The 20284-nt window shown below is 39.5% G+C and overlaps 1 protein-coding gene across 4 annotated transcripts in view; it reads left to right on the top strand.

Moving 5' to 3' along the window:
- The window catches only part of IST1 (IST1 factor associated with ESCRT-III), a 40043-nt gene that overhangs the window by 4010 nt on the left and 15749 nt on the right, over positions 1 to 20284 (top strand). The gene's annotated exons all lie outside the window — the stretch shown is intronic.

The following is a 20284-nucleotide window of genomic DNA, read 5'->3' as shown; positions in this document are numbered from 1 at the left end:
GCTCCCTGGTTGAGGAATTAAGATACTGCAAGCTTTGAGGCAGGGCCAAAAGAAAAAAAAAAATCCTGAAATGATAATTAAATTGACCTTTTTTATTAGATAAGCTTTGAGTCTAATTTTTTTTTTTAACATATATTGATAATTATTTTGGACATGTCCTAAATAAAAATAATAGTTAATACCTTGTGGCTTAGTGTCATTGTCCTTAATGATTAGTTTTTGTAGGAGTCTGATTTCTGAAAGTTGAAAATCCTCAGAACTCAAGTTGACAAAGTATTTTGGCAAATTATTTTCCTTTCCTTAAATCTAAAACAAAACTAGACTCTGTAAGTTTGTGGAACTCAAAAAAAGACTTATTTTTAGTTAAATTTCCTATTAGCATAATAAACTAGTGACAGCTTTGTACTAAGTACTGTACGAGACAGTGTGGGAATAACAGTGGAACCTTAGAAATAGTGTGTGCTTTGAGAAGAATCAGACATGGCATACTAAAGGCAGCAGCTAGCTTGAGAAGAGCTAAACTGATTACAGCTGAAATCCTCCAGTGAGGTTGAAACAGTTAAAGCAAGGGAAAACAGATGCAAATATATATTTAACTTTTAATTTTAATCCAAAAGATATAAAATATGTAATAATGGAGTATAACCTTTAAAAATTGTGAGCCACTGTATTGTATACCTGTAACTTATATTGTACATCAAGTATTCTTCATTTTTTTTTTTTTCCCTAAATTTAGCAATTGTGGCACTTTAGCTTAGCTGCACTGAGACATGTGGAATCTTCCCAGACCAGGGATTGAACCTGTGTCTCCTGCATTGGCAGGCAGATTCTTAACCACTGGACTACCAGGGAAGTCCTAGTCTTCAGTTTTTAAAAAGTTCATTTATCAGCTAATCTTTATTTTTAAATCGTTTAATTTTGGCTGCGCTGGGTCTTCATTGCTGTGCACTGGCTTTCTCTAGTTGCAACGAGCAGGGGCTACTCTGGTTGCATTGTGCTGGTGTCTCATGACAGTGGCTTCTCTTGTAGCAGAGCATAGGCTCTAGGGCCTTCGGGCTTCAGTATTTGTGGCACGGTGGGCTTAGTTGCCCCACAGCTTGTGGGATCTTTGTGCACCAGGGATTGAACCCATGTCCCCTGCATTGGCAGGTGGATTCTGAACTAGTGGGCCACCAGCTATTAGCTAATAACCTATCAGCTAATCTTTAGATGATTAGACCTTTTCTTTTAGTATGAGTCTGTTGACTGGAGTTTTACTTATTTTTTTGCCACCTTCCAGGTGGTACTTGCAGGATCTTAGTACCCCCACCAGGAATTGACTCTGGCTCTAGTCAGTGAAAAGTGTGGAGTCCTAGCCATTGGACCTCCAGGAAATGCCCTAAAATCCACAAATTTTCATTTAATCCTCATACTAGCTTTTTGAGGTATGTTGTTGTTTTTGGACACTCAGTCTAGTGTCCTCCTCTTTTGTGACTTCTTGGACTGTAGCCCGCCAAGCTCCTCCAGGCAAGAATACTGGAGTGGGTTGCCATTTCCTTCTCCAGGAGATCTTCCTGACCCAGGGATCATGCTTGGCAGGTGGATTCTTTACCACCTGAGCCATCTGGGAAGCTCTTGAGGTGTGAGGGTTCATGTAAATATTGGTGCTAAGTTTCCTTAAGTGTTTGATAGAATTTCCTTAAATGTTTAATAGAGAAGCCACTTGGACCTGGATTTTCTTTTGGAATGGTTCTTAATGTTAGATTCAATTTTTGTCATGTGTAAGGGGCAATTATATTTTGTATTTCTTTTGAGTCCGTTTAAAAAAAATACTTATTTTACTTTTTGGTTGCGCTGGGTCTTCATTGCTGCACTTGGGCTTTCTCTAGTTTTGATGAGTGGGGGCTACTTTTAGTTCTGCTGCATGTACTCCTCATTGTGGTGGCTTCTCTTGTTTTGAAGGACAGGTTCTAGGCTTTTGGGCTTCGGTAGCTGCAGCATGAGGGCTCAGTAGTTGTCACTCAAGGGCCCTAAGAGTGCTCAGGCTTCAGTGGTTGTGGTGCACTGGCTTAGTTGCTCCGTGGCATGTGAAATCTTCCAGCCCAGGGACCAAACTCATGTCCCCTGCATTGGTAGGCAGATTCCTAGTCACTGTACCAGCAAGGAAGTCCAGCTTTTTTTTTTTTAATTGTAGTTGTCTTACAATGTTGTGTTAGTTTCAGATGTACTGCAAAGTGATTGCCATTCATATATTTACTTTTTCAGATTCTTTCCGTTATAGGTTATTACAAATGTTGAATATCGTTCCTTTATGCGTCAGTTTTGGTAAATTGCATTTCTAACAGATTTGTCCATTTTGTCTCATTGTTGAATTTATAGGTGTAAGTTAGTAATACCTGTGTGTACTTGTGTTCAATTGTGTCTGACTCTGACCCCATGAAATGTAGCGCTTCAGGCTCCTCTGTCCATGGAATTTTCCAGGGAAGAATACTGGAGTGGGATGCCATTTCAGGGACTCTTCGTAACCCATATCTCTTGAGCTCCTGCATTGGTTGGCAGATTCTTGACCACTGCATCATTTGGGAAGCCCAAGTTAGTAATAATGTCCCTTTTAATATTTATAGGCCCTGTAATGATATCCCTCTTTTTCAGTCCTGATACTGGTAACGTGTGTGTCCCCCACCACTTCCGTCCTTCCTCTTTCCAAAGAACCTGTGTTTGATTTCATTGATTTTCCTCTTTTTAGTTTCATTGGTGTTTACCTTTTAATTGTTTCTTTCTGCTTGCTTTGGGTTAATTTTTCTCTCTTTACAGTTACTTGTGGAAGTTTAGTTTACTAATTTGAGACCTTTGTTTTCAGGGGCGGGGGGCATACTAATTTGAGACCTTTCTTTTCGGGGGCGGGTAGGGGGGGCAGGAAGTAGAAAAGAATAACTTTATTGCTCTGTCAGCCAAAGAGAGAGACACCAGGCTTCTGCCTTGAAAAACTGCCCCTCAGACCTTCCTTCTTTTCTAATGTGAGCATTTAAAATTGTAAAATTTCCCCAAGCACTGCTTTAGCTTCACACACACATTTTGATGTTATATTTTAATTTTCATTTTCTTGCAGTTTAAACTTTAAAAAATAATTTCCACTTGAAACTTCCTCTTTGACATGTATATTTAGAAGTATAGTGTTTAATTTACAAGTGTTTGGAGATTTTCTGTTATCTTTCTTTTTTTTTTTTTTTTTCGGGTAACTGACATGTTATCTTTCTTATTACTGATTTTAGGTTAATTTCCATTGCAGTTAAAGAATATACCTTGTGTGACTTCAGTTCTGTTTAATTTGTTAGAGCTTGTTTTGTAACCCAGGATGTGGTCTTTGTTCATAAATGTTGCCTGTGCATTGCTGTGTTGAGTGGAGTGTTCTGTAAATGTCAGTGAGATATAGTTGGTTATTATTGGGTTTTAGTTCTGTACTCTTGCTGGTATTCTGTCTGCTAGTTTAAGAAATTTCAAAGGGAAATATGTTAAGTGTCCAACTTCAACATATTTGTTGAAGTGTTAAGGATTTGTTTCTTTGTCCTGTCCTGTCTGTCTTTTGTTGTTTCTTGTATTTTGAGGCTTTATTGTGCATTCACTATTAGGTTGCATTCACTATTAGGTTGTTACATTTTATTTTTGAATTCACCCTTCTGTGATTATGTAATATCCCTTTGTATCCCAGTTTTTCTTGCTAAAGTCTACTTTGTCTAACAGTATAGCCCCTTCTGCTTTTTTAAAAGTTGAAGTATTATTGATATATAACCTTATATTAGTTTCAGGTGTGCAACACAATGATTTGATATTTGTATGTATTGCAAAATGATTACCGCATTAAGTTTTTGTTGTTCAGTCTCTAAGTTGAGTCCAACTCTGCGACACCAGGCTTCCTTGTCCTCCATCTCCTGGAGTTTGCTCAAATTCATGTCCTTTGAGTCAGTGATGTCATCAGTAAGTCTAGTTAACATCTGTCACCATAGATAGTTACAGTTTTTTCTTCTTTTGATGAGAACTTTTAAGATTCATTCTCTTGGGATTTCCCTGGCAATCCAGTGGTTAAGACTCTGCATTTCTATTGCAGGGGGTGCAGGTTCAATCTCTGGTTGGGGAACTTAAGATATCACATCCCACATGCCCGACAGCAGGGCCAAAAAAATGAAAAAAAAAAAAAAAAAAAATTTTTTTTCTTAATAGCTTTGTAATTTGTTGTTGTTGCTCAGTTTTCTCTGACTGTGACCCCTTGGACTGCAGCATGCCAGGCTTCCCTGTCCTTCACCATCTCCCAGAGCTTGCTTAGACTCATGTTCACTGAGTCGGTGATGCCATCCAACCATCTCGTCCTCTGTCATCCCCTTCTCCTCCTGCCCTCAATCTTTCTCAGGATCAGGATCTTTTCCAGTGAGTTAGCTCTTCGCATCAGGTGGCCAAAATATTGGAGCTTCAGCATCAGTCCTTCCAATGAATATTCAAGGTTGATTTCCTTTAGGATTGACTGGTTTGATCTCCTTGCTGTCCAAGGGACCCTCAAGAGTCATCTCCAACCCCACAGTTCAAAATATGTAATACAGTATTAATCATAGTCACCATACCACATTGTACATAACATCCCATGACTCATTTACAGTATTTTATAACTGGAAGTTTGTAATGAAATGGGTGGAGGGGGTTGAAAGGTACAACTTTCAGCTTTCTTTTGACTACTGTTTGCATGATATACTTTTTTTCATCCTTTTAACCTTCCTACATTATCGATGTGAATTTAATCTTGGCAGTATATAGTTTGATCATTTTTTGAACCATCTGGTAAGCCTAGTTAACATCTGTCACCATACATAGTAACAATTCTGACAATCTGTTCTTTAAATTGTCATATTTAGATCATTTCTACTTATGTAATTTTAGCATATTTGAATTTGGGCCTGCCACTTTATTATTTGTTTTATGGTTTTCATTTCTCTTTCTGCTTGCATGCCTTATCTTGGGTTATTTGAACAGTTTAGTCATCAAGTTTAAAATTTGTCCAGCTTTTTAGTCTTTTTTGGATATAGTATGTTTTCCTAGTCAATCTAGGAATTATAGTGGACATACTTAACTTTTCACAATCTACTTAGTATTTTATCACTTCTTGTGGAATATATTAATAGAAATATCATGTAGGTCCCTTTACCTTGCTCCCTACCCCTTTATACCATTATGTTGTGGTTATCTTATGTATTATGTTTACATGTGTTGAAAAAAACCCATCAGTGTTATTAGTTTTGCTTTTAACTGTCAAATACATTTTAAGAGACTGAAGAGAACAGTCTTCTATTGTATTTACCCAGATATTTGCCATTTCTGTAATGTAAGATATAAATATTTGCCATTTCTTCCTTTATTTTAGTGTTCCATGTTTTCTTATTAATATTCCCTCATCTGAGAGTGACTTGTGTGTGTGTGCTGAGTAGTATCCGACTCTTTGCGACCTAATGGACTGTAGCCTACCAGGCTCCTTTGTCCATGGGAGTTTCCCAACAAGAATACTGGAGTGGGTTACCATTTCCTCCTCCAGCGGGTATTCCTGACTCAGGGATGGAAGTTGCATCTCCTGTGTCTCCAGCATTGGGAGGTAGATTCTTTACCACTGAACTACCTGGGAAAACCAGAGAATGACTCATTTCCCCTGTAATTCTGAAGGGTATTTTCACTGGGTATAGAATTCTGGGTTGACAGTTCTTTTCTGGTCATACTTCCTTTTGGCCTCTGTGGTTTCTGATGGGAAGTCTTATTATTTGAATAGATGATCTATAGGTAATGTGTTTTTCTTTGGCTGCTTTCAGTATTTTAAAATTTGTCTTTAGTTTTCAGCAGTTTGATTAAGATGATTCTGAGCATACATTTCTTTGGGATTATTCACTTCAGAGCTGTCTGAGTTTTTCAGTCTGTAGATTTATTTATTTTGCTAAATTTGGAGAGTTTTCACCCAATATTTTTCCAAAAGTTTTTGGGTACCAAACTGTTTCTCCCATCCTTCTGATATTCTGATGATGCAATATTAGACCCTTTGCTATTTCTACAGATATCTGAGACTTTGATCACTTTTTTCAGTGTTTTTTTAAAATCTCTTTTTCAGATTGAATACTTAGTATTGATCTATGTTCAAGTGCATTGGCACTTTCCATTGTCATTTCCTTTCTGCTGTCCAGCCCATAGGGTGAGTTTTTAACATTTTTTAAAAACAGATTTTATTTATTTTTGACTGAGCTGGGTCTTTAATGCTGTGTTGGCTTTTCCCTAATTGAGGCAAGCTGGGGCTACTCTCTTGTTGCTGTGTGCGAACTTCTCATTGAGGTGGCTTCTTTTGTTCTGGAGCACAGGCTCTAGAGCATGCAGGCTTCAGTAGTCGCAGTTCCCCAGCTCTAAAGCACAGGCTCAGTAGTTGTGGTGCACAGGTTTAGTCGCTCTGTGGTATATGGGATCTTCCCAGGTCAGAGATCAAACCCATGTCTCCTGCATTGACAAGCAGATTCTTTACCACTGAGCCACCAGGGAAGCCCCTCTTTTGATTATTGTATTTTTCAGTTTTAAAGTTTGTTTCCTCAGGAATTCCCTGGTGATCAAGTGGTTCTGACTCGGTGCTTTCACTGCCAGGACCTGGGTTTAGGGGCTGGGTTTGATCTCTGTTTGAGGAACGAAGATCTCGCAAGGTGCACAGAGGGCCAAAAAAACCTATTTCCTCTTGATGTTTTTTGTTTCTTTACTGAGATTTTCTAGTCATTCAAGAGTATTTGCCCTTACTTGTTGCAGTGTTTTCTAAATTTATTTTTTATTGAAGTGTGGTTGAATTGTTGAAATATTTTTACAGTAGCTGCTTTAAAGCCTTTGTCAATTAATTCCAGCAACTGTATAATCTCAGCATTGATGTACGTTGATTGTTTTTTCTGTGAGTTGACTTTACTGATTTGGTGTATTTCACTCAGTCTGTCCCCACCAGGGATCCTCTTTCTGGCTTCTCAAGACAGGACTAGAGAGTTGAGCTTCTCTTGCTGTTCATACTTTGCTGTGTCAGTGCTCACTTCTGGTTTCAGCCTTGCATCTAGGAAATACCAGAGGGAAAAACTAATAACTCACTGCCACTTTATTGGTGTATCAAATTTGGTCTCTGCTGCTGCTGCTAAGTCGCCCCAGTCGTGTCCAACTCTGTGCGACCCCACGGACAGCAGCCCACCAGGGTTACCCTCGTCCCTGGGATTCTCCAGACAAGAACACCAGAGTGGGTTGCCATTTCCTTTAGCTTCTATTATTTACTTTTCAGAATCCTCAAAAAGCTGCTCCATATATGCTTTTCAGGATTTATAGCTTCATTCAGTGAAAGGAATTGAACCTAGAACCCTCCCTGTTCTTTGCTTTTTTTTCTTCTGCTTTTAAGGACTATTCGTGTTGCTATTGGAGAGGGAAATGGCAACCCACTCCAGTGTTCTTGCCTGGAGAATCCCAGGGACGGGGGAGCCTGGTGGGCTGCTGTCTTTGGGGTCGCACAGAGTCGTACACGACTGAACGACTTACTTTCATCTTTCACTTTCATACAATGGAGAAGGAAATGGCAACCCACTCCAGTGATCTTGCCTGGAGAACCCCAGGGACAGGGGAGTCTGGTGGGCTGCCGTCTATGTGGTCGCACAGAGTCGGACACAACTGAAGTGACTTAGCAGCAGCAGCAGTTGCTATAAGTGTATATAGCTAGTTCATTAATTCTGTTGGCTGGATAGTATTCTGTCACGTTTGTTACATTTTATCTTTCTTTTTGTAATGGAGACTTGGCATTCCTCCACCTCCTTACTACCACAGAATCCATATACCTGTGTCTTCTTGGCTTCTGTACAAATTTCCTTGGGGGTATATGTCCAGGAATAGAATTGCAGGATCCTAAGGTATATGTGTACATTTACTCTTAAGACATACATATTATTAAATACTAATAGGCTAATACAGTTAGAATACTGATAGATGAATAGAATATTATTTAACCTTAAATGGAAGAAAGTTCTTTGATGTGCTACAACATGGGCTGTTGGAGTATGTTAATATTAGTACTCACACACATATATATATGTTTTTTTATCCATTCTTGTTTCATTGGACAGATTGTTTCCACTTTTTAGCTATAATGAATAATGCTGCTATGAACATGGGTGTACAAATTATGTTTCTTTCAAGAAATAAGATGTTCAAGAATTGTCTTGAGGATTAATCTTCATTATTTATGCCTTTTTGCCTGTTTCAGTACAATAGAATATTTAGTGTCCTGCAGAACCTTAGGGTTGAAAGGGACTTTAGAGATTATATTGAAATAACTTAAATTATGTTCCTGTATTATTGTAGAAACACCATTTAGCTTAAGTTTTCTAGCTTGGTTAACAAGTCTTAGTACAGTGTGAACCAGAGGTTGCTTTGTTAGATCTAGTTTCTGGCTTCTTTGGTCTTGTGTAAAAATCAAGTCTTTGGCTGGGTATCTTCTGTTTTCTCCTCCAAAGCCACATACTTTTTTCTCTCCTCTGATCTATATCCCTGGAGGCTCATTCATGTGTACTGTGTGTGTGGGCCCCTTTGCTTCCTGGCTTCCAGTTAAGGAATAGATGGACCTACAGGAGGAATGAGGTGCAAATTGCGCCTCCACCAGTGTAATTCTTTGCTGGTGGCCCTTTCTGGATAGCTACCTTCCCCAGGTTCCACTTCTTCATCTTGCCCATTCAGGCCTAGATGTATTTATGGTTCTGGGGCAATTCATTATCCTTTGTTCTTTTCTTTAAATGTTACCCACATCTTTATAAGTAGTATCTTTATTGAATTCTCCTCACTTTAACCAGGTGTGGATACTGTGTGTTTCTAGCTGGTACCCTGATTGTTAGACTCCTTTAAAGGGGCCTTATGATTTTACTTTTGTAAATCTGAAAGATGTTATTCCTGAATCATCAGATTAGTAATTTAGGTTTATTTTTATCTACTTTCTGTAGTAGGTTTGCAGTAGGGTTTTGAGGGGAGAGAAAGTCTCTCCTCACATTCCCAGCCAAAAGACTCACTGTGAAATATAGACACCTCTTCAGGATTTTCAACTTCCTTCGCAATGTTGGATTTATATTTGTAGCATAAAACATTCGGTTCCTCTTTCAGGGAATTTAGCACCTAAGTCCCTGATCGTGTGATTGATTGGGTTCCTTTTGTTCCCATGCTGTTTGAGCATGGTCCCAAACTAGCATTTGTAGATGTTGACCCATCTTTGACAAATATGTGAAATAGAGGTGTCTTTATACCCTCCAGAGTTTCTTCATGTTACTAAAGCTACGCTTTATTACCTGTCTCTTTGTGTTGTGTCTTTCAGTGTCTAGCCACTTTAGTTACCTATTCTGATGATGTTTACTGAGGAGTTAACATTTTACTTTTCTAAGGAGGCAAATGAATTTATATTACTTGCTTTTTGATAGAAATTCCAAATTCCATCTGAGGTAGATTTGGTTTTAGTGTTAGTCCAAATTCCTTAGATTTGAAAAGAGTTTACATATAGGTGTTGACTAAAAAATATGCACAACTTGAGAGTTGCTAGTTAAGTTTTATTTGGGGCAAAATGATGACTGCAGTCCAGGAGATAGCACCTCAGTTCCGAGAGACTGTTCTAAGGAGGCAGGAGGGGAAATGAGGCTATGAACAAGTTTGTAACACTCAACTGAATTCATTCCTTTCATATGCACCTCATCTACCCAGGGCTAAATTGTTGCCTTGTTCACCTGAAAGAGTGGCAGATGGCTGCTTTTTGGCATCAACATCCCCCCCCCTCCCTGCCCAGCAGTCACCTTTGGAGGGGGGGTGGTAGCATCTGTTGGATGGCAGTTTCTGGAGCCCTCATTCGCATTTGGAGGCCAGAAATCACTGATGGCCATGACATTTCTTGTTTATTGATAGGGCAGGAAGTATTTTCATTTCCTAGCTCCTCCCCATGGCAATAGTTCTCTGTATTCTTGCCACCTTTTCTTAATCTCATCCGCTTCTGTTAGGTCCATGTCGTTTCTGTCCTTTATTGTACCCATCTTTGCATGAAACTATACAAAAAAGATCTTCACTACCCAGATAATCACGATGGTGTTATCACTCACCTAGAGCCAGACATCCTGGAATGTGAAGTTAAGTGGGCTTTAGAAAGCATCACTACAAACAAAGCTAGTGGACATGATGGAATTCCAGTTGAGCTATTTCAGATCCTAAAAGATGATGCTGTGAAAGTGCTGCACTCGATATGCCAGCAAATTTGGAAAACTCAGCAGTGGCCACAGGACTGGAAAAGGTCAGTTTTCATTCCAATCCCAGAGAAAGGCAATGCCAAAGAATGCTCAAACTACTGCACAATTGCACTCATCTCACACGCTAGTAAAGTAATGCTGAAAATTCTCCAAGCCAGGCTTCAACAGTATGTGAACCATGAACTTCCAGATGTTCAAGCTGGATTTAGAAAAGGCAGAGGAATCAGAGATCAAATTGCCAGCATCCACTGGATCATCGAAAAAGGAAGAGAGTTCCAGAAAAACATCTACTTTTGCTTTATTGACTGTGCCAAAGCCTTTGACTGTGTGGACCACAACCAACTGTGGAAAATTCTGAAAGAGATGGGAATACTAGACCACCTGAGCTGCTTCTTGAGAAATCTGTATGCAGGTCAGGAAGCAACAGTTAGAACTGGACACGAAACAACAGACTGGTTCCAAATCAGGAAAGGCTGATACATGTCAAGGCTGTGTATTGTCACCATGCTTATTTAACTTATATGCAGAGTACATCATGAGAAACACTGGGCTGGAGGAAGCACAAGCTGGAATCAAGATTGCCGGGAGAAATATCAATAACCTCAGATATGCAGATGACACCACCCTTATGGCAGAAAGTGAAGAGGAACTCAAAAGCCTCTTGATGAAAGTGAAAGTGGAGAGTGAAAAAGTTGGCTTAAAGCTCAACATTCAGAAAGCTAAGATCATGGCATCTGGTCCCATCACTTCATTGCAAATAGATGGGGAAACAATGGAAACAGTGACAGACTTTATTTTCTTGGGCTCCAAAGTCACTGCAGATGGTGACTGCAGCCATGAAATTAAAAGATGCCTACTCCTTGGAAGAAAAGCTATGACCAACTAGACAGCATATTAAAAAGCAGACATTACTTTGCCAACAAAGGTCCATCTAGTCAAAGCTATGGTTTTTCCAGTAGTCAGGTACAGATTAGAAAGCTGGACCATAAAAAAAACTGAGTGCTGAAGAATTGATAGTTTTGAACTATGGTGTTGGAGAATACTCTTGAGAGTCCCTTGGACACAAGGAGATCAAACCAGTCAATCCTGGTTTGGAAATCAGTCCTGAATATTCATTGGAAGGACTGATAGTGAAGCTGAAACTCCAATACTTTGGCTACCTGATGTGAAGAGCTGACTCATTGGAAAAGATCCTGTTGCTGGGAATGATTGAAGGTGGGAGGAGAAGGGGATGACAGAAGATGAGATGGTTGGATGGCATCACCGACTCAATGGACGTGAGTTTGAGTAAACTTCGGAAGTTGGTGATGGACAGGGAGGCCTGGCATGCTGCAGTCCATGGAGTTGCAGAGTCGGACATGACTAAGCACCTCATCTGAATTGAACCCCATGGTGATAAATTTGACCATATTTGGGAGACATTTCATGACTTTTTTTTTTTGTCCCATGGTCCTGGGAGGCTCATCCCAGGTCAGGGAAAACATCTTCGTTGATATGTCACTCCAGCTGTTAATTTCCTAATCAATGGACTTAGGCCCATTTATAAATAAAAAAAGAGTCTCTGTATATAGGATCCAGGAGTTATTTCCCTTGTTGCCTCTTCCCATACCTCGAATCACACTATTGCAATTATTCTGTGTTATAAATGTGATCTATTTGTTCAAGATGTTCTGTTATCATTAATTTGGATGAAGGCCTGATTATGCATCATATAGTACAGAAGACTGCAATCTTATAAACACATTACAAGTAATAACAGTTAATAACATGATTAAAGTTTCAGATAGGGATTTAAGCCATGAGCTTTCAGAACCAAATCATCTTCCTAAAACAGCACCCATTAGAGGATTCATCTGGTATATAAACAACATTCAGTTTGAATTATAGCACAAGTGCCCCTTGAGATGCTGTAAGGATAGTAAGGGCCATATGATTTTGTAAGACAGCTTTTCTTATCACAGAGACCTCAATTTCATGGGCTAATAGCCTGGTTGCATTAATCATTTAAAGCCTTTTGAGTGAATTTTGGTAAGGCTTCAATGTGAGAAATAACATTTTCCAGTCACTCTACGGAAGGTGGAAAAATAGCTGCTAAGTGATCATACCAGTGAAATAGAGATCTCTTGGTCCATCAAGTTCGTATTGATGGTAAATTTGCTGGGGTCATATCTAAGTTTGTACATAAGTGGCCTTGAACCAGGGGAATCCTAAAGTATACCTTCCTAGCCAGTCTGGTGGAAGCCAGGGTCATAGATTGGACCCACAAAGCCATTTAGTTCTGTTAGGTGCCAACCAGTGTATTTCTGGTCTTCTAACCCAATCTGTTCCATATCAATCACTGTCTTTTACGAGAAATGGTACATTGGCAGTTTTCATAATACAGCCTAATTTTCTAGTGCTATTAGGTTGATTATCTTTGGTATGATATAATTGTTCTCAGCATAAGGGTGGCCTTTAGGATAAACGACCATAGCCTGGTGTTAGCCAGATAAACCCATCCCATAACTGAGGAAGCATCTTTCTTAATAGTCTAGAGTTTACTTTTTCTCTTTTTGACTAGGATTTAGCCTGTTGCTCTTATTGAGCTTGAGTAACCTTAAGGGAAAATTCATATTTATGGCCAGGGTCAGAATAAATATGTTTATTTGGCCAAATGAGTTGGTCTTATCTAATGATTATCAGTAGTAGCCCAGACAGAGCTATAATTCCTTTCTTCTAAAATAAAGTTTTTAAGAGCTAGCCAGTCAGAGCCTTGGAGGGGAGAAACCCACCAAGGTAAACTGGATACAGGTAATTGACCACAACCCAACAGTATGATTGATTTATAAAATTTTCATAAGATCATGCGCATGATACAAAGACATTTGATTCATGTGTAAGAGTCCAAAAACCAGGAAGAAAACGTAATGAACAACTGTACGAATCAGATCCAGATCTTGGATCAGCTGTCTACTTCTTATGTCATCTTCACTGAAGAATTGATACTTTCGAACTATGGTGTTGGAGAAGACTTGAGAGTCCCTTTGACAGCAGGGCGAGCAAATCAGTCTGTCCTAAAGGCAGTCAACCCTGAATATTTATCGAAAGGACTGATGCTGCAGCTCTAATACTTTGGCCACCTGATGCAAAGAGCCAGCTTATTAGAAGAGACCCTGATACTGGGAAAGGTTGAAGGCAGGAGGAGAAGGGGATAACAGAGGAAGAGGTGGTTGGATGGCGTCACGAACTCAGTGGACATGAGTTTGAGAAAGCTCCTGGAGATGGTGAAGGACAGGAAAGCCTGGCGTGCTGCAGTCCATGGGGTCGCAAACAGTCAGACACGACTGAGTAACTGAACAACAACAATGGCCTGGGGCATATCTTGTGGTTTTGTTTATGGTTTTATAATTAAACAAACTTGCTTCATTGAACACTGTTCCAATAGCTTTTTTTAACTTACAGTGGCCTCCCAAAGGTTCCTAGGTTGCCTTCTCTATTTATAGTCCCCTACTGGGACTTCTACAACTACTTGTGTAACTATCTTCTGTCCCTATCACGATTGTTTATTTAGATTTTGAATTCAGATGCACTTAGATTTTATTCTGAACTCTTAACCACTTAGTTGCTGGCTGATCTTGGGCAAGTGCCTGGTAGAGTAAATGACAGCCCTAGTTTTTTTTCTGCCTGTCTTTCTGCTTCCCATCTATCTCTGGTTATGAATGCCTTCAGAACAAGGATACCATATGGATCTAGGCAGCACCTGACATCTTCTAAGTTTTGAATTGATGTTTTCAGTTTAGGATTATGAGGCAGGTGGCATAAACTCTAATTAATGTCATACTTCAACTGTACTGAACTTGTGTTTCTCATAAAACTTCTTGTTCTCTCTGGTACCTGGATTTTAGATGCATCACTCCCTCTGCCCGAGACAGTCACACCGTGTTTTTACTTTATGAATTTTGTTTGTCCTTCAGGACTTGGCTTAGGTTTTTCCTTCTCCCTAGAAAGAATTCTCTAACATCCCTGAGTAGGTTACATGTCTTTTCTGTAGAGTAGGTTTCTTAATCGTGACACTTGACATTTTAGGCTAGATTTTTTTTTTTGTCTGGGGCAGAGGCATGGTCCTGTTCATTGTAGGATGTTAGCATCTCTAGATGCCTACTGTTTATGCTAGTAGCATCTTCTCCAATCATAACAACCCAAAAGTCTTCATTCATTGCCAAATGACTGTGGGCAAAATCATTTTCAGTTGACAACTCCTCTAGAGGTAAAGTTCTTAGCAAATAGTATTGTAGTTGCCAGATTTTCTTAGCTGTTTTTTCCGGTAGAATGTAAGGTTCTCTGATCACAAGGATTTTTTTGTTTGTTTGTTTTAATCTCCAGCATCTAGCCATTGTCTGTCATAATCAGTAATATTTGTTAAATGGATTGAACATAATTTAGTATAATGGATCCCAGATATTTACCATTGTAAACTAGAGCTTGAATTAATTATTAAGTGAAGGATGAAGGATTCTGAAGGGCAATTTCACAAAAGGAAGATAGTGGGTATTGGTTTATATACAAGCGGACATATTATTCCTAATATTCGTCCTTGCATTGGGTATCTTTTTTGATTTGTCCTTTGGTTACTTTGTTAGACCTAGCTTTTTTCCCCCCATCTTTAAAGATGTATATTTTATTGAAGTATAGTTGTTTCAGGTACACAATGTTTCAGGTACACAGCAAGGTGATTTGGTTATACAAATACACATATATTATTTTTGAAATTGTTTTCCATAATAGGATTTTATAAGATACTGACTATAGTTCCCTATGCTGTACAGTAAACCTTTGTTGCTTTTTGCATAGCATAACTTTTAAAATTAAAAATCTAGCATTCTATTCCTGCTAACTCAAACAGGTAGAATCAGAACATCGTAATTTTTAGTTAGGCAAAAATTCATAAGTATTCTATCTAATATATATATTATACATATGTATATGTATACGAAAGCTTTTCTATTCATCTCTGTTCTTTAGTGCTTGTAGGTCTTCGGTAAACATTTCTTATCAAGCTTCACTTGATAAAGGCTTGAGAAAGAACATCAAAAAAAAGATGGAGAAAGTGGAGAACATAAACTAAATAAATGGAAGCACTGAATATGGAGTAGAAAAAGTGACAACAACCTCGATAAAAGATAATCATATACCAGTTGTTTTAAAACATGACTGCTCATTAGAAACATATCTGGAGCTCTGAAGAAAAAAGCAATACCTGAGCATTTGTATTTTTCAAAAATTTCAAGATAATTTTGATACGTATCTGGATTTTAAAAAGTAATTACAGATTTTTCTGTTAGATCCTAGTTTTGGTGATATATTATTTTTCTGTTCACCAATCTTGATAAAGTAGTATTAAGTGAGTAATAGTTACATAATCACAATAGTAAAAGATGTTTATCAGTTTTCACAATCAATAGCCAGACAAAAAATAAAAGATAATTACAATTGCAAGCCATAATGGGAACATGATTAACTTAACAATATAAAATCAGATCAGATCAGTCGCTCAGTCGTGTCCGACTCTTTGCGACCCCATGAATCGCAGCATGCCAGGCCTCCCTATCCATTACCAACTCCCGGAGTTCACTGAGACTCACATCCATCGAGTCAGTGATGCCATCCAGCCATCTCATCCTCTGTCGTCCCCTTTTCCTCCTGCCCCCAATCCCTCCCAGCATCAGAATCTTTTCCAATGAGTCAACTCTTCGCATGAGGTGGCCAAAGTACTGGAGTTTCAGCTTTAGTATCATTCCTTCCAAAGAAATCCCAGGGCTGATCTCCTTCAGGATGGACTGGTTGGATCTCCTTGCAGTCCAAGGGACTCTCAGGAGTCTTCTCCAACACCACAGTTCAAAAGCATCAATTCTTCGGCACTCAGCCTTCTTCACAGTCCAAGTCTCACATCCATACATGACCACAGGAAAAACCATAGCCTTGACTAGACAAACTTTTGTTTGTCTTAACAATATAAAATAATTACATACAATTTTGGGGGGGGGTCAGGCAGAGTGATGTGTGTGATAAGTGAAGTGCATACATGCACATGTTTTCATTCACCCAGTCAGCCTCTGTCTTTTGGTTGGTGCATTTAATCTATTTACATTAAGGTGATTATCTACATTTAAAGTGATTATCAATATACATGGTCTTATTTCTTAATTGTTTTGGGTTTATTTTCTGTAGGTCTTTTCCTTCTCTTGTGTTTCCTGCCTAGAGAAGTTCCTTTAACATATGTTGTAAAGCTAGTGGTGCTGGATTCTCTTAACTTTTGCTGTCTGGAAAGCTTTTGAATTCTCCGTCAAATATGGAGAGTCTTGCTGGGTAGAGTATTCTTGGTTGTAGGTTTTTCCCTTTCATCACTTTAAATATATCATCTAATTCCCTCTGGTTTGTAGAGTTTGTTGAGAAATCAACTTGATAGCCTGAAGGGAATTCCCTTGTATGTTATTTGTCATTTTTCCCTTGTTGCTTTTAATATTTTATCTCTGTCTTTAATTTTTGTCAGTTTGAATACTGTGTGTCTTGGTGTGTTCGTTAGGTTTATCCTTCCTGGGACTCTCTGTGTTTCCTGGACTTGACTATTTCCTTTCCCATGTTCAGGAAGTTTTCAGCTGTTATCTCTTCTAATATTTTCTCAGGTCCTTTCTCCCTCTCGTCTCCTTCTGGGACCTGTTTAATGCAAATGCTGGTGTGTTTAACGTTGTCCCAGAGGCCTCTTAGGCTGTCTTCATTTCTTTTCATTCTTTTTTCTGTATTGTTCTATGGCAGTGATTTCCATCATTCTGTCCTCCAGGTCATTTATCCATTCTTCCGACTCAGTTATTCTGCTGTTGATTCCTTCTAGTGTATTATTCATCTGTTTGTTCTTTAGTTCTTGTACGTCTTTGGTAAATATTTCTTACATCTTCTCAATCTTTGCCTTTGTTCTTTTCCCAAGATCCTGGATCATCTTCACTATCATTATTCTGAATTCTTTTTCTGGAAGGTTGCCTATCTCCACTTCATTTAGTGGTTTTTCTGGGATTTTATCTTGTCCCTTCATCTGGGATATACCTTTCTGCTTTTTCATCGTGATTAACATTCTGTAATATAGTTTTTGTTTTAGCCACTGTGAAAGTGAAAGTGAAGTCACTCAGTCGTGTCTGACTCTTTGTGACCCGTGGACTGTAGCCCACCAAGCTCCTCCGTCCATGGGATTCTCCAGGCAAGAATACTGGAGTGGGTTGCCATTTCCTTCTCCAGGGATCGAACCCAGGTCTACCATATTGCAGGCAGACGCTTTAACTTCTGTGCCACCAGGGAAGCCCTTAAATACAAGAATACAGTCTCTCCTGTAGAGACATAGAACTTCAGATCCAAGTACTAACATCAAAGATTTCAAAGGCAGGAAAGGAAGCCAGGTTGAAAGAAGAAGGGGGAGGAGGCAGGAGAGGGAATACTGTGCTTATTCTTGCTTCTATCTGCCCTCTGATTGATGAGGCTAAGAGGGAGGGACTGGCTATGGGAAAAGTAGGTCTTGCTCAATAAAGCTTTAATCCAATTATCTGCTGATGGGTAGGGTTCCTTCCCTCCTTTGTAGTTGTTTACCCTCCTGTAGTTGCAGGTCAATGGGTTCTGTCATTGTTCAGTTGTTGTTGTCCAACTCTTAGCGACTTCGTGGACTGCAGCACGCCAGGCTTCCCTGTCCTTCACCATCTCCCAGAGCTTGTTCAGACTCATGTGCATTGAGTCGGTGATGCCATCCAACCATCTCGTCCTCTGTCATCCCCTTCTGCCTTTAATCTTTCCCAGCATCAGCGTCCAAAGAGGAGGCTCTTCGCATCAGGTGACCAAAGTATTGGCACTTCAGTTTCAGCATCAGTCCTTCCAATGAATATTCAGGAGTGATTTCCTTTAGGATTGACTGGTTTGAAGTTCTTGCTGTCCAAAGGACTCTGAAGAGTCTTCTTCAACACTACAGTTCCAGAGCATCAATTCTTCGACACTCAGTTTTCTTTATAGTCCAACTCTAGCTTTGACTAGACAGATCTTTGTCGGCAGAGTAATGTCTGTGCTTTTTAATAGGCTGTCTAGATTGGTCATAGCTTTTCTTCCCAGGAGCAAGTGTCTTTTAATTTCATGGCTTCAGTCACTGTCTACAGTGATTTTGGAGCCCAAGAAAATAGAGAAATAGTCTATCACTGTTTCCATTGTTTCCACATCTTTTTGCCATGAAGTGAGGGGACCGGATGCCATGATCTTTGTTTTTTGAATGTTAAGTTTTAAGTCGGCTTTTTCACTCTCCTCTTTGACCTTCATCAGGAGGTTCTTTAATTCCTCTTCGCTTTCTGCCATAAGGGTGGTGTCATCTGCATCTCTGAGGTTATTGATGTTTCTTCTGGCATTTCGCATGATGTACTCTGCATATGAGTTAAATAAGCATAGTGACAATATACCGCCTTGATGTATTCCTTTCCCAGTTTGGAACCAGTCCGTTGTTCCATGTCTGATTCTAACAGTAACTTCTTGACCTGGATACAGGTTTCTCAGGAGGCAGGTAAGCTGGTCTATTATTCCTATCTCTTTAGCTATGAAAGGGTTTACACCAAGGGGGACCTCCCAGTGCCCCTATCCCTGTGGTCAGCCCCTGCTGACCCACATCTCCACAGGAGGCCCTCCTCCACTAGCAGTTAGTTTTGGTTCAGTCTCCTGTGTGGTCACTGCCCCTCTCCTCTGGGTCTTGCTGTGTGCAAAATTCTGTTTGTGTCCTCTAAGACTGGAATCTCTGTTTCCCCCAGTCCTTTGGAAGTCCTATAATCAAATCGCACTGGCCCTCAATGCCAGATTCCCTGGGGATTCTGCAGGCTGGGAAGCATGATGTGGGGCTCAGAACTTCTTTGGTATTATTGTTCTGCAGTCTGTGGGTCACCCACCTGGTGGCTATGGGATTTTATTTTATTGTGATTGCACCCCTCCTACGGTGTTAGACTTAACATTTGTTTGGATGTTGGGATTGACTGATGGCTCAGTGGGTAAAGAACCTGCCTGCCAATGCAGCAGACACAGGAGATGCGGGTTTGATTCCTAAGTCAGGAAGATGCTCTAGTGTAGGGCTTGGCAACCGACTCCAGTATTCTTGTCTAGAGAATCCCATGGACTGAATAGCCTGGTGGGGTACAGTCCAAAGGGTCACAGAGTTGGTCTGGACCGAGTGACTAACACTTTCGCTCTTCACTTTTTGTTTGGATGTTACGTTTTGAAGTTCATGTATCCCTAATTAATAGAAGAAATAGTGCTGTGTTGATAGAGAATGCATAGTGGTCAGTGCACAGTGTTATACCCTAAAGTCTTATGGGTGATACAGGAGTGGTTTTGTTGACTGTAAATCATCTATTCAGCAAAAGTCTTGGTAAATAATAGCCTTCTGTTGTCGAATTTATTTTATTTTGGTTTTTGTTCTTAATTTTAACTGAAGTATAGTTGATTTACAGTGTCAATTTCTGCTGTACAGCAATGTGATTCTTGTACATATAGATACTTTCTTTTTTAAAATTCTTTTCCATTATGGTTTATCATAGGATACTGAATTTAGTTGTTTGTGCTGCACAGTAGGATCCTATTGTTTATCCTTGTTGAATTTTATATTAATACATAAAGTTTTTTAGCTTTTTACCCCTTTGTATATTTCTTCGTGAGTAGATATTAATGATATTTCTGTGATCTTTGGCTGTAGCTTTTTCTAAAGGTTGAGACTTAGTAGGAGGATTTGAGGACTTAAGGTGGTAATATTTTTGAATTTGGATATAAATTTGATAATCTCTTTTTATCACTACCTTTGTGTTTTATGGGAGAGTAGGAGGCCTTCCTGGAGAAGGCAGTGGCACCCCACTCCAGTACTTGCCTGGAAAATCCCATGGGCAGAGGAGCCTGGTAGGCTGCAGTCCACGGGGTCGCTAGGAGTCAGACACGACTGAGCGAGTTCACTTTCACTTTTCACTTTCATGCAT

Source organism: Bubalus bubalis, chromosome 18 (genome assembly GCF_019923935.1).
Source record: "Bubalus bubalis isolate 160015118507 breed Murrah chromosome 18, NDDB_SH_1, whole genome shotgun sequence".
Classification (NCBI taxonomy): Eukaryota; Metazoa; Chordata; class Mammalia; order Artiodactyla; family Bovidae; genus Bubalus; species Bubalus bubalis.
Note: the sequence above shows the minus strand (reverse complement) of the source record. Positions and strands in the feature narration are given on the sequence as shown.